Source organism: Stegodyphus dumicola, chromosome 5, assembly GCF_044657685.1.
Source record: "Stegodyphus dumicola isolate Sdum_Otavi_A_Nest chromosome 5, ASM4465768v1".
NCBI classification, from domain to species: domain Eukaryota; kingdom Metazoa; phylum Arthropoda; class Arachnida; order Araneae; family Eresidae; genus Stegodyphus; species Stegodyphus dumicola.
The window spans coordinates 40,357,851-40,380,887 of NC_140772.1; the positions used below are offsets into that span (position 1 = coordinate 40,357,851).

At 31.4% G+C, this 23,037-nt stretch overlaps 1 protein-coding gene and 2 long non-coding RNA genes across 4 annotated transcripts in view; 2 read left to right on the forward strand and 1 right to left on the reverse strand.

The window, feature by feature from the left end:
• Positions 1 to 9,879: 9,879 nt before the first annotated feature.
• Positions 9,880 to 15,335, forward strand: LOC146997082 (uncharacterized). Its single transcript, XR_015041107.1, has 2 exons — positions 9,880 to 10,419; positions 12,613 to 15,335. It is a non-coding gene; the product is annotated as an uncharacterized LOC146997082 (long non-coding RNA).
• LOC146997083 (uncharacterized) lies at positions 14,828 to 18,403 on the reverse strand. Its single transcript, XR_015041108.1, has 2 exons — positions 16,098 to 18,403; positions 14,828 to 15,052 (listed from the first exon to the last, which is right to left on the reverse strand). It is a non-coding gene; the product is annotated as an uncharacterized LOC146997083 (long non-coding RNA).
• Positions 18,404 to 18,866: 463 nt separating this feature from the next.
• LOC118190275 (uncharacterized) overlaps positions 18,867 to 23,037 on the forward strand; it is a 126,725-nt gene continuing 122,554 nt past the window's right edge. For both annotated transcript variants that reach the window (XM_035360973.2, XM_035360975.2), the window contains exon 1: positions 18,867 to 19,005. The gene's annotated coding sequence lies outside the window, so the exon portion shown is untranslated. The remainder of the gene's footprint in view (positions 19,006 to 23,037) is intronic.

Genomic DNA, 23,037 nt, shown 5'->3' on the forward strand with positions numbered 1-23,037 from the left:
CGAATACATCTTTTCCTCGGTCCTTACATGCTTTACTGTATTTATCATTCAAGTTCATTGTGTAATTCTCTTTTATCTAGTTTGTGAAGTATTCCCGTTTGAATACTAACATTTGAATTTGTTTAACTGATTTTAAAGTGCATGTATATTTTGGTCAATGCGTGGGGAAATGAGGAACTGTGGCACTAAGTGTTCAAAGCATTCCATACTGCATTTTTCTTAAAAGTACAGTTCAGTTAAAAGAGAAATGTGTTTCGTACTTTGTGAAAATTTTATTTGCTTATTATGTGTCATGCTCATGATAAATAAAAATGTTATACATGTGCGCAGGACTGTGTGGTTCCAATGCTTAATTAAAATAATGCTTTTCAAAAAAGTGTGGTCTTTCTTATGACATATTAAAAATGCGTTAAAATTTTTAAAGTAGGTGACTATAGTAGATCATTATTTGGACTTTCTGTCATTATTACCTATTTTGTATAATTTTTTGTGTGTAATTTTATTTATTATCTATGAGAAGTTAAATGTCAAAAAAGCTGTAAAAGTTCATTACTAAGCAATGTCAGTTTGAAATTTCTATCTTAAAATTATTTGTGTTAGGTCTTTTATGTTAATTACTATGTTAGATCATTATTTGGAACTCTACTCAATATTTCGTAGTTAGTAAAAGTTAATACAGTCGTTAATAGTTAGTACAATGCATTAGAAGGAAAAGTTCTGAGTATCTCCAACTTAGTAGTAAAAAAGTGAGAAATGTAGTATTCCAGTTAAACTATATGAAATGAGCATTGTGTATATTGGCTTAAAGTTACAGAAAATATTATCTATTGAAGTTATATGCATGTAAATTCCAGCTTACAATTTCAAAGAGACAGAGAAATGTAGGTAAGTTTACTTTTGGAGAAATGGAAATGTAACATCATATTGTATTTAAAACAAGGGGGAAAAGTTAAGGGTAAAATAAAAATGTAACAAAAAAAAAATTAAAGGAAAGGGGAAAATATAAATTTACTTTAGGAAGTAAAATGTATAAGGGAAAAAAACAAAAAACTGCATTTGTGTAAACAAAAAACTCAAAAAATTTAAAATTATGAAACTAAATATTACTTTTGTAAAAAAAAATGAAGTTAAAAATGTAGTAACACCTTTTTTTTAAATAACAAGCCGAAAGGAAAAATTAAATTTGTAAAAATAAATATTACTCTTGTAAAACAAAAAAAAAAGTTTAAACAAAAAATTAAAATAAAGTAAAGTAAAAATACGAAAAGGAATAAATTTTGGAAAAAAAAAAAAAAAAAAAAAAACTTTAGCAAAATAAAAAAGTGAAAAGGAAAAATTGAATTCGTAAAAATAAATATTACTTTTGTAAAACCAAAAAGAAAGTTAAATATAAAAAATAAAGTAAAAATACGAAAAGGAATAAATTTGAAAAAAAAAAAAATTTTGCAAAGTAAAAAAGTAAAAAGAAAATGTAAATTCACTTTTGTAGAAATAAACGTCAATTTGCGAAAGTTAAAAATAAAATTTATGTTTCGGAAAGGAAAAACATATTAAATCAAAAATTAATAAATTAACTAATAACTTAAAAAATAGTAAGAATAAGATGAAAAATGAAAACATTGGCTGAAGTAAGTTAGATATTGTTAGAGAAATGCTGATTGGTTGTTAAGATTGTATACGTTCGCCAGGGCCAGTTGTAGAAAGCGTGAAGCGGTTTCGGCATGCTGCAACGTGAAAGAGATGACGTTTGCCTCTTTCCACTCAACCATGGACCTTATAAGAGATAGACTAACTAAGTGGGCGGGGCGCGCGTCACCAACATGTCGGCAAGAAAGAGTAGGGACGATCTGGTTTCCTTTAACACTGAAGCCTATGGCGTTTGTATCACATAAGTTTTTTAATTATTAAATGTGATACGTTATATAGTGATGAGATTATGAAAGCCACAGTTTTTTCCAAATAGGATTTAATATATCTCATTAAAGCCCTTTTTACTGCATTTCGCGCATTTTTTCACGCGTAATTCTTGTACAAACGTCTTTACTTTGGTAAAACGGTAAAAACTCTAAGCGCAAAATTTATGAACTTAATTTTGCGTAAAAATAAAGTAAAATTAAATAAGATTGATAGTACGCGATGCTTTGAAATAAATAAGGTAAAATTAAACAAGATCTGATAATTTTTTTTTTAATTTAATGAACATTTTCAGGCAGTGATTTTCAAACCTATAATAACATTACAAAACGATCATATTTATTTGATTATATGACCATTAAATTATTAACATTAAAGTGGATTAGTTATTTTAAAAATTCATAAAACTCGGAGCATAAAATTTTCTGAGCGTAATGAAGAGGGGAAAAATAGATAAAATAAAATCTAGAAGCTCTCAGATTTTATATTACGCGCAAAAGGATCCTTTGTTTAACGTTTTGTGTGTTACTTATATTTATTGAACATCATGTTCTTCGCCAGTAAACCACATACATTTGAAAACAGCATATCTTTAGAATTTCCGCACTAGAGATAAAACTGTTATTTTCCGTACAGTGCTCGCTCTGAACTCGTTGAGTTTGTTAATCAAAAGTTCCTTAAAGTTTTACAAAATATGAAAAAGCTTAAAACAAATTCGAAATTCTGCCGTCCAGATGCCTATGTTCGGGTGGAGGATTACATTATTCAAAATTTGATGGCTCTAGATACCGTCGATTTTACAACAGTGCGAGAAACATACGTGTATTCATGCAGATTCTTCATTATTTAATTTCTTTACATATAATGCAGGGTGATAATTTTTGGTAACAACAATTTGAAAGGAGACACGGACATTTAGAGTAAAACAGTGCAAAATGCCGCTTCGAAACTAACAGCCTTTCTAGGCTGTTAGTTTAGTTAGTTTAGTTTAGTTAGTTAGGCCGCCCCTTAGGGCTAATAAATTAAATTAACAGTAAATTTTAAAAAAATCTTACGCTGAACTAAAAATAAATTTAAAAAAAATAATCACTATAAAATGCAAGCAAAATTAATTATTACGGTTAAATACAATTTTAATATTAGAATTAAATGTATAAAAGTTTTTAAGGAGTCAAAAGTGTTTATCACTATAATGTATTATGAAATATAATTGAAATAAAATTCCCTTATAGAAATTGTGCTATAATATTCATCTATAATTTTAAAAAAGCAGCACAATTTAGAATTTTAAACAAAACTTTCAAAAATTCGTTTTTAAATATTTTAGTAATTTTTACTTAGTTACACCAATAAAAAGCATAAAAATTGCAAGAGAAAATTGCTTGCTTGAAATTTTATATTAGTTCAGATTTTAAATATTATTTTCTAAAAAGAAGTAGTTACAAATTTCCGTACAGCGTAGGAAAAGCTAAAAAAAAAAATATCCAGCCCTGAAAGCATGCAATAGCTTTATAATTATTTTGAACGTTAATTATGCTTGATAAATATGCTAAATTTTTAAAAACAATCTCAATTTCAAAATTAAAAATATGTAGAAATTCTAATTTGTGAAATGAGGAGCTACAGATAGCTTTTTCTTGACAATTATACACGCTGCAATAGGCAACCAATGTTAAATTTCTGCAAGTCGTCCTACTCCTTCGGATGTGATCAGGGTGACAGCCGGGAACGCCTCAGACGAGGGAGAAAACTCGTTTGGGTTTGTCTATTTCTTATAAGGTCCATGCCCCCAGCTTATTGACGTCATGATGATTTTTGCTCCAAATGGAAAAATAACAAGCTTGATATTATGAAGGGGTTATCCGAGCGGTAAAGCGCTGGGCTCCCAACCCAGAGAAAGCGAGTTCGAATCTCGGCCGTGGAGTTATTTTTAAAATTCATTAAAAATGGATTAAAATATAATGAAGTCATTTAAAACTAATTAAAAATAATGACGGATTAAATAATTAAAAAGGATGATTCATAATTAAAAAATAATGAATAAAAAAGATTAAATAACTAAAATAATAAAGGAAAAAATTGGTAAATAAGGAAAATAATAAAGTTGACGTCACGTGGTTTAAGCGACTGTTGCCACAAGCATAAAAATATCGTGTTTGCCACAAAAAATAAAAACTTTGTAAAAACTTTGTAAAAATAGCCCACCAGCGGCCCAGCGGTAAAGTCGCTGAACACTGGTAGTTCGGTCCGAGGTTCGAATCCCGCGAACGGGCTGGCTGCATGGGCGTTTTCGTGGTTTTCCCCATGTGTAACGTGTATACGAGCCAGTTTCCCTTAGAAAGTCCTCCACGAAAGGCATCCCTCCCCTTAGGCAGATAGCCCTCGTGTGCTTTGCCATAATTCAATACAACAACTTTGTAAAAATAGGGTTGTTGCTACAAAAAGTAAAAACTTTGAAAAGATCGTTGCCGCACCATCAAAACGAAAGTTTGATGATGTCATTCCGTCTATGTCATCCCATCCATCTACGTCACTTCCGATTGTCACGTGATCCAAGATGGCGGGGACCACGCCCCTTTTCTGTAACGTCACTTCCGTCGGCTGAGTACCCCGGGTTACTACTACCGTAATAAAAGTCCTTCGAAGGACTTTTTATTACGGTTTCTACTTCGTATTTATATTACATTTGGAGAAAAGCATCCAAAACTCAGAATGCTGTATTTTCTTCTTCCATATATGTTATGAAATATTTCACACATTTAAAAGAAAATGTTTCTTCAGAGTCTTGCACAATTATTTCTATATATCTCAGACTTAACTGACAACTTATTCTAAAGTTATTTTTTGAGTATGAATTTACAGTGTTTTTATTGAAATTTTTGTTAAAATGCCATTAAGATAAATTTATTTGCACACTCTGACTATTTCCCCATTTGACACTATTGAAAGTTTTTATTCATACCTTATTTATTTTACTTTGCTAACTAAACTGACACATCTGAAGCATAAGCTATTTTGAATATGTTTTGCAAAATATACGCGAAATTTTTATTTAAGTGAAAACGTCTATATACTATTTGAGAACTAATAAATTATCCGAAAAGTTTTTATGCGCTGAATGCCGCGCGTCTATAAAATCAATCTTTAAAAAGTTGGTGATTCAGTCTGGTCTAGAGGAGCCTTAGGGCTGGTATTTCAGACGTCTGTGGTTCGATTCCCGGCGAACACGTTGCTAATTTTTCATATTGCCTGCTTCCAAAAATACCTAAGGTCTCTACAATAGCCTTTGTAAGAGTAATTTTTTTTTATCATTGTGCTGCATTGGTAATATTTTTATTCTTGACTTATTTAGGAATTTTGATTTGCATATTCTGCATCGAACATTTTAAAATTTTTACCACATTAAAAGTAGTAGGAGCGGTAAAATAAAAATATAACTCAGTCGTTTTATAGTCAAATTTTTTGTGTGATAACTTGAGACGACCAGCTCTTAAAATGACCAGTCTTTCTGAAAATATACATAAAACATTGCTTTTAAACAATCGTCTTGGTAGAAAACCAAATATTTTAGACATGTTGAAGATTGTCTAGGGCTGTATTCTGTTCTGTAAATGTCTTCAATTTAAATGATATTCGGCATGGCTAGAACATATGTCGCCATTTCTGTGCATGACGTTGAGAAAGATGTCGGAAGAAACTTTACCTCCTGCGTGGGGGAGTCCCTACAATCTTTACTTGATGAGAGAGCGCGAACTTGCCTACTTTCGTGCGATTTACGATACCCGTAGTCGTAAATTGGATGAGGTTAAGCAAATCATCCAAACTGCTGAAGCCAACGGAACTTCTGATGTACTTGTTCCTAGTGGAAAAGTTAAAACTATTACTCAGCTACGGCAAACGTATCAAGAAACTGCCAAAGACGTCGAAACAGCACGGATACAAGCTGAACTATCAGATCTCGTGTACAAACTGATGACTAACCCTCAAAGCGATCATGCGGTGAAGCAAGTTATTCGCTTCTTTCTGGAAGAGGCGAAACGACCAGAATCCAGACTGCAAATTTCCGAAGATGGAATAATCACTTTCCCTCCTAAGCTTACACTCTCAAAAGGTACTCAATATGGAAGCGAGTTACTGCTCCCACCTTGCCGTACTTTCAACATCCGAGATACAATGGACTATGAAGCTGCCGTCCAAGCTATTCCGCTTATTGAAGAAGCACGTGACCATCTGAACGCTGCAATTCCCCTGATCAAGTCACTCAATCCACGCCACTTGAAACTCGTGGAACTCGGCCTTGCGGAAACTATTAATATTCGCAACAAATTCAAGGACGATATTACCTCAATCCAAGGAAAATGTGAAACTTTTCTTTCAAGTATAGACCACCCAGAAGCGTGTCTTTTCAGAAAACGCAAAACACCGTTTCCTGTTCTCACCCTCCCCAACATTCAAGAACCCTGCGAGTCTACGGACGCTGCCGAGGAAAACAAGTTCACTACACCGAAGAAGATCGCACGTCTCAAGAGCCCTGAACCTGCCCCGCAGCCGGAGTTAAGCAACCAATTTAATGTCTTAGCGAGTGAAGAAAACATGGATACGAACGCTGCTGATAATACTGAAAACCCTATTACCACTCATAGCCTGTGCAACGTCCCTCACGTTATGATAAATACTACGAATGAGCACCATCAAATTCTCACGGACATCAGTGAAAATACCGAAGCCAAATTCATAGGCAAATTCCATCACGACTGTCTCCGTGTTATTCCTGAAACTTTGCAAGATTACAACCACATTGCAAAATTTTTAAATCAACGTTCTATTGGATTTTTCCTGGTGAAACACAAAAATGACAGACTCAGAAAAATTGTGATAAAAGGACTGCCTATTAATACCGATGCTGATAAAATTAAGCAAGCTCTGACGGATTTGAACTTTCAAGTGTGTAAAATTGCACGCCTCAGAAATTTTCGTACGAAAGCCCCCCTGCCTATTTTCCAAGTTCAACTGCGCCATACTCTGAATATTGATGAAGTCTATGATATCCAGCACCTCCTTCGATTTGCCGTACAGATCGAGAAGTATAAGCCAAGATTCTCTGTGTATCAATGTTACAACTGCCAAAAAATTGGACATTCTTCTGATACCTGCAAACTCCCCCCCCCCAAGTGTGTGAAATGTGCTAAAAAACCACATCTCTGCGGAGTGTGATCGTAAAAAGACTGACGAACCTACCTGCAGCAACTGCTCAAAAAACCACGTTAGTTCCTATCGTGGTTGCGAGTATTTTCGGAAATTTACGAAAAAACCCCATCCTTCACAGACAAGACCAGGCGTGAGTTATGCTGACGCGGGTAAATCACAAACTCCCCCTGTGCCTCTAACTCCCAAAGAAACTGATGATACCCAGCCTCAACAGATTCAAGACATCGGTTACCCTGAGAAAGAAAGTGATTTTAAATCTATACTGGACCTTATGAACATTTTCAGTTGCAGCTTTCAAAGAAAATCATCAACACCTTCAAGCAGCCCCTAGCAACCCCGAAAAACTACTAATTCTGATGAACATCTTTCAACTTGCAAGCGACTAATTTTTCACCGTACAACTCTTTATTTCTCCAGGATCATGAAGCCTTATTGCGGCGTTAGCGCCGATAAGTTAAGCAGCAGGCAGCAGGGACAGGACTTGGGTGGGTGACCACCTGAGAACTCTCCCGTGCTCCGCCCACCTCGTTCTCTATTCGTCCTTTTCGGATCACCGCGGCTACTGGTTGGCGGATAACTGTTCCTCCGTGACTTATTCCAGAAAACATCTTCAGCTATGCATTTTTTGTCTGGGCATGTTATTTGCCCCTACCCATGCTACTCTTGTTTCTTTTATCATACACTGTTCTCTCTTTTAGGAACTACCAATGCTATGGTAAATCAGAAGCTCGAAAATCGCCATCACATGTTACCCTGGGATAGCGCAACCGCGCGGGTGCCCGTTTATTGCGAACTGCGTTCGCCTGAGTCGTCGCCCGAGGTTGACCCTGAGTGTGTCCGCATAGGCAGTCTTTGAATTTGTTTCTCCTCTTAGTATAAGCAAATGACTGAATGTAAAAATGACATAGAGAAATATGAATTAAAAATCTACATTTACTTCTGAAAAAAATTTTAATTCCGTCATTTTAAAATTGCATTATTGTAATTATTATATTTGTTTGCAAAGCCACCTATTGTAGAGTACTATGCTGATAGTACAGAACTATTTCTTAAATGCAAAATTAATCATTTGTAGTTCTAAAATGAATTTTATTAAAACAATTCTTATCACAACTAGAAACACAGCAATTGTGAAAAAAATTCTCAGCAGTAAAAAATTACATTATCTGAAGAACTGTGTCTTAGAACAAATAGCAAAACGTCAGCAGGATCCACCTTTCACATTCCTGTTTAGTTTTCTTTAGCAATAATAACGGAAATAAAACTTTGAAACACTTCTCTCTAGCAAACAAACGAAGCTCGTATTACAAATTTACGTCTGACAGATATCGCTCGTATTTGGAAAGAAAGAATTGCTTAATCTGGCTACGCCCCGTAGATTTAATGCACCAAAAGCACAATTTAGTAGATATTCTTAATTTTCAAGTTTTGAATGAATAAAAATGGTATAAGAGTGAGTAGCTGTTAAAATCTCGCGATGATACAATTGAATACTGATCTACATAAAAATTTATTTTTCTTAAATTAATTCTGTACGGTAATTCAAAATCGTATTGTTCTTTATTTGCTTGAAAGATCCACATGAATAACCTCCATCAAATATTATTTCACATGAAATTAGCGCCTCCAAATTTTGTCGTTGATGGTGGAATAGCCGCCTCTAGCTACGTTACTGTGTCTGAGATCACATGAAATAAAGAAATGAAGATGAAATTTTCGTATATAATTAAAAGCCTTAATTAACTTTATAAGAAAAGTACGAAGCAAATTATTTAAATAAAAATGTGTGTCTATAAATTATAAGACATGTGAATATATTGTAAATTTGAGTTCTGATTTCTGCGTTGAAGCTCTTTATTAGCACTTGGAAGTAGGTCTTACAATTTTTACTCGAATAGAAAAATTAAAACTCAGTTCTTTTTAAACTAGGAAAAGTTGCTTAGCCACGTACTATAATACCTATGATAAGGAACTCGCTGACTAATTATCTATTGATATGCAATATACATCAACTTATGCACTATAAAGAATATAAGTAGCAGTGTTGCAAATCATGCATAAGCTTTAAATTTTTACCAGTATTAAAACTGTTGTTGAGATCCGTCAGCGGCCCACGGTAATATTGCTGAAAACAGATAGATCAACTCTAGTTGGCGAATGAGCTGTCTGTACGGGAGTTTTTCGTGGTTCCTCCCCCAAGAAGAGGTGTATACTTTTATAGCTCATAATGAATAAAAATACAACCAGGATCTCTTGCAGCGAAGCTGGTAACATTGGCAAAATTGGACTGGTTTTTATAGTTGAAAAAAAAAAAAAAAAGGGGGGATTAGAAAAAGGTGTGACATAAATGTTTCGTATATGACGCTTTTTGGAAGTATAAATGAGAAAACCCAATGTAGATGCCATGTCACTTATGTAACTGTTTGACGCTTGTCTTTCTACAATAATGTATTTTTCGGTTGTCTATTCTGATCCCATTTATCTTATAATCTTATTCTTTCTGTGTCATGTTATTCCTTCTTCAAGAGCTCCCATTGCACGTGGGCATTTATAAAGAATCTGCTGGAATTTCTAGAACAGTTGAACTCCTAGCAAAGTATCATAATAGTGAAATAATTTGAATTCTTATTTTATACCTAAATCATTCGGACTTGTGAATAATTTTATGATTAATGTTAAATTTTTTCGACATAGGTTGGGCGCCGTGACTGAGCACTGTTGTGATGCACACTGACCCCCCCCCAGAAGAGTCTCAGTGTCAATTTACTCAGGGCTGTTAGTCTTTGCTTTATGAAAATTAGAAGAATTTAAGTACTTTACCAGTAATTTAAGATAATTTTGAAATTCAATATTATGTAATTTTCTTTTTTTCTTTTCTTTTCTTTTTTTTTTTTTTAAGTTTTTGATACATTTTCCATCTTGTCTTTAGGGGCGAATTCAAGTGCAACGCTTGTCATGGTAATCGCACTTGCATTGCAAAACCGAATTCAAGTGCAACGCTTTTCGGACACGCCTACTGAAAATACGTCACTACCATAGAGGAATTTTGCGGCTACTCCTGATCTGCAGCAAACTCTTAACAGCGACTGTAAACAAGATGGCTGAAGTGATTTTCCTCAGACGTTTAAGAAATCGGAGAAATGCTGATCAAATTCCTTGGCATTTAAGAGACAGTCGTAATGCTTTTGAAATGTTGGACCGTGAATTCATCAGTTGATTCAAATTAAATCGGTTTGCTTCAATGAATTGAAACCTTTTCTGAAGGCAACTGCCAATGGATATTCTCTGCAAAAGCAGGTTTGTTTTTACTTCAGATTATGAAAACTGAAATACATCTGGAAATGTTTCCGAATCAAAGACTATACTTAAATGACCTATTTGAGAATATTATATATTTTTATACGTAAACACACAAATTTTTAATGTTATTGTATCAGGATTGATTCTTTTTCATCCCGTTTTTTTTTTTTTTTTGTAGTAATGATCGAAATCGTTAATTACTGCTTATTTTGGAATGCAGTAATAATATCACAATTAATTTATTGTTTTAATTACTTTAAAACGTAATCTCGGAGAAATTGTTTTTCTAACAGAAATTATGCATATGCCTGTCTTTGAGATATATATATATATTTGGGATTAGTTTTTTGGAATATTATATATTTTTTCATGGTTTTAGATACGTGCATTTAATTTACATATGCTATCAGAATTTCAGTGATATAGTAAATTAGTTTGCAGCAATAATTAATCTTTGATATGTATGCAATTAAAATTTCATAATTTAAATTAACTTTATATGAATAGAGAATATTTGTTAAATTCAAATTTCATTCTTTGCAGCAATGGCGCATGAGAATTATTTAAATTTAACTTTACTTTTTATTTTTATGAAACAATATATATATATATATATTCTGTAACTGTAGGGAGAAAAAGCATGAATTTTTCTCAGCTGTTTAAACAGTTCCCATGTGTAAAATAGTATTTCATCCCCCAAAATATTAGTTAATTTTCTCCTAATGTATAATGTCTTGCCTGTTTGTACAGTGTGATTAATGTCATGGTAATTTTGGATACTTTCTATAGATCTTTCATAATAACTACACATGTAAGTTATATACACATTCGTAAATCTCTTATGATATGAAAAGTTATTGCAGACTTTCACATAACTATTAATAACTTGATATTCTCGATAACAGGTGACTTACCTTACTTCCGTAGACCATGATCAGAATTAAATAAACTTATAAGGTTATCATACTAAATTACACGAAAAGCAGCATGACATAAATAAATACAAAGAAATGAAATGTATTTACTGTACTAATAGATTATTATATTACATGACATTGGTTTTGCCCATGTATAATGGGAATGAAAGCCAGTTTTCCATAGAAAGTCCTCTACAGAGGCATCTGTTTTCTTAAGCAGATTGCTTTTACCACATTTCAGTGACCTTGATTTAAGTATGAAACTGGATAATATTTTCTTTCTGCATGAAATGTGTTAACTGAGTTTTAGAAATATAAGCCATCTTGCAGTTACTGTGATAATACTAATTTTTGGTACCTCTATATTATACCATCAACCATAAAAGTTGTGCTAATTACTGCTGTGGAATTCTGAGCCAGACATTTGTATACAGCAGTTACAACAAACCATACATCAGTCTCTCTGCAGAATACATGAAATAACCCTGCTGTGAAAGTATTGGACCCACTTCATGAAAAAACATTCGTTCATTACTACCGTTTTATTTGCGGTCAAATTTTACCAAAAGCTCATTTTAGAATGCTATGAATACAAGTTGTCCACAGGTAATTGTTCCAATTTCTTACTGTTTTGTTCGCTATTTCCACATACAGTAGATGTTAATTCTTTCGACCAGCTGTAAAAGAACTGGAGTGCAATCACAAATGTGATTCTACCTAGCTTACCAAGAATTATTTTGGGTTACATACAAATGAAATCGCAGATGTTGCAAGTGTGGTGATATTAATTTTTGTTTTGTCTTCATTAACCGGAAAAATAAATTTTCCATTAATGGTGAAAAGGTAAGAAATATATGATAATAAGTATAATATTATAGTCATTTCAAATTACTGCAAGAATGTTTCATTATTATTCACATAATAATAACAAAAAGCTATCTATACTATAATTATAGTGAAGTATAGATATTAAATAATACAAAATATTAAATAAATTTTAGAATCACCTATTTACTATAATTACTACAATTTAATGAAAAAAGGGTAGCTGTAATTTTTTTTTTTTTTTTTTTTTTGTGTGTGTGTGTGTTTTAACGTTTTATTGCATATTTTTTAATAATGAAAAAACAGTGACATATTTTTGTTAAAAATGGAAAGTAAACTCCTTAAAAAGACTGATTTATTAATATGTCAACTATATTTAATGTTAAAAATCTGTGTATTAAAATTTCAGATCAAACTTTCTTTTGACTTAGGATTTATGTTTTTCTAGGTATGGAATGCTGGTCTGAGGGTTCTCTATGCTATAGGACAATGGCCAGGCAATACTCATGATGCATTTATATGGAGTGGACTGAAACAAAATCTAGATAGTATTTTGTCGCATCGTGCATATCTTTGGGAGATAGTGGATTATATTCCCATTTTATCACGGGAATATCTCTATAATGAGAAGCACAGAAAAGTTCGTGCAGCTATAGAGATCAAATCAAGATTTAGGGTACTGCACGATACTGGTGGAACACTATTGTATTCACAAAGCAAAATATGTAAAATGGTCATATCTGGTGGCCATTTTACATAATATATGCTTAAGGTATTGTGTTGAAAATCCTGAGATTGATGTGTTTGAAGATGATGAGTTGGTACCTTCAGAAAGTTTTCAGTCAGTGCATGTTGAAATTGCATTGCACAATGAATTATCTTTAAATTTTGAAACTCGATAATAAAAACCCAAAGTGGGCAACAATGAACCTCTGGCAAAGGTGAAACCCCCTTCATGGATAATAAAGAATATATTATGAAAAAAATTACTTTCATAATATATTCTTGGGGAGCCACAAACCATGGTTTATATTTAAACCTGTAACTAAATGCACAACCCTAAATGATTTTAATTGATAATAATAATCCTAAATAATTTTATTAGTCCTGGTTTCAAATGCACACTGACAACTTTTATCATTATTGTTCTTCCCTCTGAATTTCTTGTTTCCATCATTTATGTTTAAAAACTCTTGACTACCAGAAATAACTTAATAGGCTTGATACATATATATTTTAGTGTTGGTATGCCAGTCATGATTTACAATAGTAAGTCACTATAAATTAGCATTGCACTTAATTTATCTTAAACTTAGCAATAAGATTTACTGCACCAAAATTCAGTTTCTTCCAAAAAGTCAAATGTTTCCCTTTCGTCCCCTTCCGTGTCATAAGATAGAAAATTTCCACGTGACAATACACATTTAATAGCATAAGAACTTCATGCTTATTTATTATAGTATAAATTAAAACTGTCATATTCTGTCAAAGATATTTAAATGTATTTCCTAAAAACAATTATTTCACTCTATACTGTTTATGTCTTCTTGGAGGTGGGCAAAACAAATATTGGACAGTTCAGTTTTCCTCCACCATTCCTGTGAGCGTATTCTTCGATTAAGCAGGGTTTTGCTCCAATTCCTGATTAGCATACTATGTAAAGAATAAACAGCCTATGATTTATGCCTCCATATCCTCTTGTATTATTTAAAGAACATGCATTTTCCTTTTAATTCTAGATTTTAAAACATAAAGTAAGGGAAAGATTGTTTGCTGAATTTAGATTTATATCATCATTACGCATTCACTATAATAACTTACTGCATACTTACCTCAGTGGGTTTGCCATTAAAAGAAATACATTTAAGTAAAATCATGAGTGTATAATAAATTGTTTTTCAGCCAAAAAAAGAGAAGGGGGAAAATAAATACAGTTTGATTCACTTAATTTTTAGTACGCGACTCAACATTGTTATTGTAAACTAGACATTAGCCATACTTTAATAGTTGTCATCTCTGTATTTTTAGAACTTCGAAATTAGAATGTCAATTTTATCTGCCATTGTTATGGAGCTGTAGGATATCGAATGCTATTTCTTCAATGATAAAAAGAAGTGAAATTTTTAATACCACATCTCATTCATATAACTTATTAACATAATTGAAAAACAATTTAATTCATTTCGTGTTATATCTGAAAATTAAAATTTGTAATACATTGACTAAAGATTCTTACAGGTCTTATTCCCATTTTCCTCCAGGAAAAAGATAATTGCTGTGTAAAATGCATAAATATTTTCACGAGACTTATAATAGTGGTATTAGAATTATTATAATGTTTATGTCATATAATGGATCTGTGAATTTCTTTTATATCTGAAAATTAAAATTTGTAATATATTGACTAAAGATTCTTACAGGTCTTATTCCCATTTTCCTCCAGGAAAAAGATAATTGCTGTGTAAAATGCATGAATATTTTCACGAGACTTATAATAAGTGGTATTAGAATTATTATAATGTTTATGTCATATAATGGATCTGTGAATTTCTTTTAAATAATTTTTATAATCACAAAATTTTATAAAATTAAGAAAGTAGTAAATTTTACAATTAAAATATGAATCCCACACTGCAGAAATACATACAAGAATGAAAACACTGTAATATTTGAAATGCATGATTTATTTTTTAATAAATTAATAATTATATTTTGATTTTCTATGACAGCAGACTGATTTGCAACTGATTGCTTATACAAGTCACATATTTCACACAGTACATTAATATATTCTTCTGCGTTTCAATTATTTCCTTTTCTGCAGCTGTAATATCATCTCTCTTCCTTTTTTCTCTTCGGTCTCCTGCTTCAAATAGTTGAGCTTCTATCTGAGGGAAAATTTTAAAATATTCATTCAAATTCAAATATTCTTAATTTTTATATTTCATAATGTAAAACACTTTTTATAATTAATTAAACAATGAAACTTCTCTAAAAAGGAACAATTCATAATATTGATTTCTTTAACTTTCAATTTTTTTCCCTTTATAATTTTTAAGACTGTTTATAGATCAAGAGGATTTAATGATTATTATTTTAAATTCTTAAAATCTTGTTCTTAATAAAAGACATACTCTGTATATAATGTTCGCAATAAAGAATTGAAATAACTCTTTTGTATGAGAAATATTAATTTACATCTGTTATAATTAATTTATACCAGCGGTTCTCAGCCGGTGGTATGCAAAGAAACAAAATATTTTTAACTATGAAATTCAAAAATCTCATAAAGAAAAGAATAGTTAATAAAAATTTCCTTCGATCGAAATTGACTTGAAGATTTGGAAAATGACACACTTGTTAACTTTTGGCTGAACCGAAAAAAAGAATTTAAAGGCATTTCAAATAAAGCTATCAAATTTGTATTGTCTTTTTGCACAACCTGTTTGTGTGAAAAATGATTTTTTCCATGTTAAATTTGAAATATAAATACTCACCAAAATAAAAAGTGGATCCTAATTTACCATTAAATGAAATAAGAGCAGACATAAAGAAATTAAATATTAAAATATTATAACTGAAATTTTGATAAACAAGTGAATAATTTAATTAAATTTAATTTTGATAATTAAGTAATCATCAGTTTTTAATCTAATAGTTTTTTATGTGTACATATTTAATACAGAGTGTGCAAATGGCAATATATATATATATATATATATATATATATGTTTTTAATATTTCTATTGAGGAATTGAAAAATAATCATTGTAAAATTAGTGGTAGTATTAATGTGTTTCAGTTTTTGCTTAGATGGTACACTACAGTCAAAAGGTTGAAAACCGCATATTTATACCATTAAAATTTTTCTGTTGGGAGGAAAAGGAAAAGAAGAATCCAGAAAACATTAGATTTTACGTAATAGATACAAACTTGTCATTCCTAAATGCCATTGCAGATTTCCTCGTGATAAAGGTGTGGAATTTTCTAATGTAAAAAAGAAAAAAGCATAAAATAAGCACAATTTACTCAGCAATCTTGACTGAAATATATATGCTTTCAGAGATAGCATAAAGCAAGAAAAGTTTACTCAACAATCTTGATTGAAATATACATGCTTTCAGAAATAATATACAAAGCATACTGCATAATCAAAGTTATGAGTTTATATACTATGAGATACTATACATGTTTATAATATACCACGTTCCTGTACACCTAACACCTCGTCCACAATTTTCTATACAATTCATTAAAGATAGTTCCTGAAACATAACTGACTTAAGAAAAACATGCATACTTCTAATTTATGCATAATAATTTGACAAACATTGATTTCAGGTAAAGAGCTACATGTATATTACATCAAAGAAAGAATGAATAAGTGTAATTTGCCTTTATCCTACAAATACTTAAAAACATTTACATTAAAAAAAAATGAATTATACATAATGGTAGCAAATTTTTAATGAAAAACAAAACAAGAGTTGAAAACTTAATGCAGTTTTTGCCAATATTTTACTCTCTTAAAATTTATATAAATGTATAGAAACTTGAAATGCATACCGCATTTGGCTGGAAAACTTGTGGTATTGTGCTAACTCTAGGAAAAGGGAAAAAGTATACAATGAAGCAATCATAAGAATAAAAGATATTTGCATATTATTGAAACCACCTTAATAAAAGTTACCAAATTTTCAAAAATGTGCCAAACTCTGGCAACGATTATGTATCAAAATTTTTCAGGTAACATGCTCATGAAAATTTTTCATTCAAGCAATGTCACCATTTTCATATGTGTTTCTTATGTTGTATTTCAAGTTCCAATGGATTTTAGATACGAATAGTTGTTTTAGATTAATTTCAGATTTAAAATACTGCTTGTGGAGCTTACCATCAAAAGACGAAGCTGTGTTAAAAGTTCTGCAGGAATAGAACATTTTAGTACAAAAATTTCTAATGGAAACAATTATGAGATGAATTTGGTACATAGACAAGGCATGCAGTATCAAGTTTATGTAATTCTCTGATTTTTTTTTAAAGTGAAAACAGATCACTTGGCACAAGTGCTAAAAAATTAGACAAAAAATTTGTGGAAAATGTATTTTTTTAAACTATCATAATTTTTATTTAATAATTCAAATTAGTATTTTAAAATTTGTTAAATGTTTTTTCCTTTGATATGTTAACATTTTGCCAACTTAGATAAATATTGATAGTTTGGTTATGCTAAAAGCAAGCTGCAAAAACAACGTACTTCTCCTGATAAGTATTTTTCTCTTTTCATTTATAAAGACCACCAAACTGATCCAGGTGTTTGTGTTAATACGTAAGTACCAAAAAATATTGAAGAATGCACAATGAAAGATTGCAACCAGTATGGTAAAGGATATAATTAATATATGCAATGAAAGAAATCTTATTAAAAGATGACTTTCATTATCAGCAGAGAAGCATGACACAGTTACAGTAAAGAAATTAAGCTTTTGTTTCTGCACTTGTAGCTTTTAATAGCCAAAAATTGTTTTTTGAAATTTTATGAAATAAATAAATCTGAACATAACTGATATCAAATGAGAATGGGTCCAAACTTTCACTTAAGAAGCAGAAAGTGTACTGTAAATGCACAATATAATGAGCAGAACACAAAGCATAATTTATAAATTAACCTTTACTCTGGATGTATATATTACATTAATATCACATTAGAATTATCAGGGTTTCATATAATTTTTTATTTATTGTATTACATTGAATTTCATTTTTATATTTTTCCAACGATATGTACAATATAAATCTAAAAATTGCTCTTAACTGTTTCATCACATAATGAATGTCTAAGGGAAGGAATGCCTGCGTGGAAGACTAAGGAAAACTTAGTATTCATGTTATACATTGAAAAAATGAAGAAAACACTCATGCAGCCAGCTTTTTCACTTGGATTTAAAGAGAGACTGGGATAGCGGTGTTCAGCAGGCTTATCTGCTTGTAGATAGATGGGCTTATTAATTACTATATAATTCAAGAACTAGTTAATTTTCATATAGTAAACATGCCTACTGTCACTGAAGAATCATGCATCTGCATTAAACAATAAAAATATAACACAAATTTGAATTTTAAATTAAACTTACTATTAGAAGAATTAAAACCAAATGCTGTAATTTGAAAATGGGAAAAAAATGTGGTTTATATTTGAAAAAGCAAGGATTTTTGTCTGAAAAGTAAAATATATTTTACACACACCTGTTGCTCTAGATTACTTTGGAGGGAATTTTCTATAGGATAAAGTAAATAAAGTTGTACACATTAAATACATGTTGTACACATTCGTTTTCAGGTCTGGAACAATTCGTTACACCACACTACAACGTAGTAAACACTTGACCATAAGCTTAGAGAAATCATGGAAACTGATGTTTTTTGTTTACATCGACACGCAGTCTCATTGGATATTGATGTAGTTTATCGGACAAGCTCTCCTGGCACGAGAGCAAACCAGCTCCCCATTGCAATTTTGACGTCATCAGTTACCAGAGCGGTAAAGCGTTGCACTTGAATTCGACTTTAGCAGACGATAGCAGGAACGCCTCTTGCGAGCTAACATTTGCAATTTATCAGAGCGTTGCACTTGAATTCGCCCCTTAATATGAAATAGCAACTTTAGAATCGGTAATAACTTCAACTTTTTTTACACACCAGATCACAATCAAAATGATTGTACTGGGTATGAATATCTAGTTTTAGTTGATGTTAATCAAGTTAGTATTAATGTTTTAAAAGTTGATGAGGGAATGCAGTTTCCTTAATACATTATCAACATCATAAATATTCTTTCTAGGTATGTGTTTATTATTGTAAAAAAAGGAGTTCCTATGATTAAGTATGTTGAATTTCAGTTGTATTGAGTTGTTTTACTTCTAGTAATTTTATCTTCTTCGATGCACTTTTTAATTCCTGTGTTTTGTTCTAAAAGCTTGATTTTCGTTAGCAATTAGAGGATTGTTTGTAACACTTTAGATTTTGTTTCTTGATGTGTTGTCGCCTTTTAACTGAGGATTTGCTTATTGTGTAGTAAACGTTGTTTATTTCATATCTCATTTCGTAACATATTAGTTTTATTAATCTATAAATAGTAATAAATATATATCATCGAATATTCTCCCCTTTTCTTATTTTACCAGTTTTATCGTCCGAAAATCTAGAGGGAAAAATTATGCCCACGATTTAATTTTCGAAAGATGCTATTGAAGTAAGAACAGAATAAAAAGTCCGAAATGGTAACCACCAGTCAAGGAGTAAATAAATAAAATAGCGAGTGGGGTGTCAGACAAATTCATGTAGTTCCTTTTTCTGTTATGTCATACACAGTTGACATTCCAATGCAATACTCTTCACATAATGGATATACCTATATCCATTTTTTGCAGCAATTCCACTTTTTGTTTAATGGACTTCAAAACATGCTTTCACTTTGTAGATACTGTTGTAGCTCCAGAATTAGAAACTCATTTCGACATAATCGAAATTTTAAACTTTAATTTTCAGAAAATTGCTATAATAATAACATTCACCAAAAAATAATAAGCTGGATCAAATCAGAAAGTTAAGGAACAGGGTAATCTGCTATATCAACTGAAATTCCTTGGAATCAGTAAAGTATAATTTCAGCCTAGTTTAATAACGTCCGCTGTAAAAGTATACAATTGGTGCCCCTTGTTTTTTGGCGATTCTTTTTTGATGCCACGATCAGCACCTGGAAGGCATAATTTCAAGATGGCCGCTACATGAAACTAAAATAAGAAGTCAAAAATTGCACAAGCTCTGTGTTCATGTACACATCAATGTGTTTTCACTTAAAAAAAAAATCTAGATTGATCCTTAGATTATGGTAACTTGGCGATTTTTTGGCAAAAACTTCGCGACCAACTCTTCTACAGCAACCCTCTATTTTTTTCCCCCCGCCGCCATTTTGTCTTTACTTCGTGAAGACATGTTTCTTTTCTTTTTATCTTCTGAACACTTCTTCCAACAATCTACTAGCCAAATGACACTTATGCTAGAAATTTTATCTAACAAAACTGCTTAATCATGACAAATATTCACTGCAAAATTGGGAAAAAGTGCACAATACCATACTCTTACGCGTTTTTCAAAATAACACATACACAGAAACCATGTACACGTCGACTTATTTTTACTTAAAAAAACATCCCAGAATTACACAAAAATGGCATTGTGCACACTCTTCACTATATCCATGTACACTGCTTTTTTCTCATAAATTGGAAAAATTTCACGAAAATACATGACAATTTTCTGAATCTTTAAACCCGGTAAAAAGAACATATATGAAATTACCTGATCGCGAAAAAGTATATGCCTTTTCCAAATATGAACATTTCCACATATAAAATAAATAAAATATCCAAAAACTTTTACCTCTAAATCATCTATTATATTAGAAACGTCACCAACGAATTCATACCGCAAGCATTACAAATACTTAGTGTCAAATATTTAAATTATTTCCATGCACGTTTACTTCAACTAAAACGTATACCAAATTCCTACAAACATAAAATTCACAAAATAACTGTCATTTAATTAAAATATCAATAAACCATGTACACGTCGACTTATTTTTACTTAAAAAAAATCCCAGAATTGCACAAAAATGGCATTGCGCACACTCTTCACCATATCCATGTACACTGCTTTTTTCTCATAAATTAGAAAAATTTCAAGAAAATGCATGACAATTTTCTGAATCTTCAAACTCATTAAAAAGAACATATATGAAATTACCTAATATACCCTTTCCAAATATGAACATTTCCATATATAAAATAAATAAAATATCCAAAAACCTTTACCTCTAAATTATCTATTATATTATAAACGTCGCCAACGAATTCATATCGCAAACTTTACAAATACTTAGTGTCAAATATTTAAATTATTTCCATGCACGTTTACTTCAACTAAAACGTATACCAAATTCCTACAAACATAAAATTCACAAAATAACTGTCATTTGATTAAAATATAATTAAATTCAAAAACACTACTTAAAATATAAATAAGCACATACATTAAATTAATAAAAATTACCTTACAATCCTAATTACTTTAAACTAAATCATTGCTAATAACAATTTTCCCAATAATACCAAATTACTTTACTTCCACCTTACATTTAGAACAATGCATAAAAATAATATCCTCAAATAATTAAAAATACTAACTTACCTAATCTTCTTCAAAATCTTGCTTACATGGTGGATACACTTTTATTATGGATTCAATAAAATTATTGAACGATTTTTTCTGTGAATTTTGCCTCCACACTTCCTCCGCTAAATAAAAAGCAAAATTCTCTTTATCACAGTGCCTCGGAATGGCGCTTTTTGTAGCACTCCACGTGCCCTCTATTGTATTGGTATGTGCACCTGTTTCCGAATCTTTAAAATAATATTTGTGGTTGACAGCAAGATGTTTAAAACCTTCATCTTCCAAACATTCATAGGATTTCCAGCAATCTGAAATAATTATAGTACCCGGTAGAATATATTCTTTTATAAAACTTAATAAACAATCTTTACTTCGATCTCGCACACCTTAAAAAAACATTTATTACTACCCCTTTCAATCCCACCAAACACCCATTTTCCTCCACTCTCCTACCTCTCTCATACTTCCGCTTCCCAAACTTACTCTCATCAATTTCCACAATAACATTCATACCACCAAGCATACCCATATCATTTTCGCAAAATTCTACGCACACTTCCCTACGAAAAGAATTCCAATCAGCTGCAGTCCTACTGCTAATTTCTAAATCCGAAATCCAATAGTCAACTGGCAATCTATTCACCCAATAATAAGAAATCAATAAAATCTCACCCATACTCAAACGACTTTCAGCAAACCACGTACCCTTCCTTACACTCCGTTTCACAAAATGTTCATTTTCACCAGATTTCTTGCACCGCCATTCAAACTTATCAGTAATATCCTTCCTTTGACTCAATCTCATTTCATTCCCACATTTTGGACATTCATACTTATCCGCAATTAAACCTGCACTCATGCACCATTCAACCAATTCTTTTGAATTATCTCACAAACACATTAAAAATCTAGAATTCACTTTAAACAGTGCTATACAATCCCAAAATTATTTAACCCTACTTCACACAACAAAATACAAAATAATATACAGCCACAGATATTTTTCCAAAATCCCCCCTTTTCCGATTAAAGAACCGTAATTCGTCCATTAATATCACATGACATATCCCACGATCTCTCATTTCCCTCACACAAAATAATGTGTAATCGGAACTGAGTACTGCTCACATTATTACCAAAGTCCCAGGTCGCCTCCAAAATGTCGCCAAACTACCAGTTACCATATTCTAAAGATCAGCCAAAATCTAGAAATGCATAAACTAGGCATTGCGCACTGCCTTAAATCTGTCCATGTACACATCAATCTATTTTCATTTAAATAAAATCAAGAAGCTAAAACAAAGTAAAAATTATCAGGGTAACCAAAAGTGAGGTTTCATCGCCAAAATTAAAAAAAAAACATTGCCGCTAATCGAAGAGGCATCAAATTCTACACTAGAGCCACGTCCGCTTTACGTTATAGGCTATGTATCATAAGATTGTTGATGATAGACAAATTCTCCCGCTAAATTTTGTCTTGCTTCTATCGTGCATTGGAGCAGTAAGTTTTGAATTATATTAATTCAGTTATTATACTTACATCTAACTTTTGCACATGCTTAATGCTTATCTGAGTCATGAATGAATAAACTTGCACATGTACCAAGAGCTTACCGCCTGATGGGTAAGGGCTCCTAAA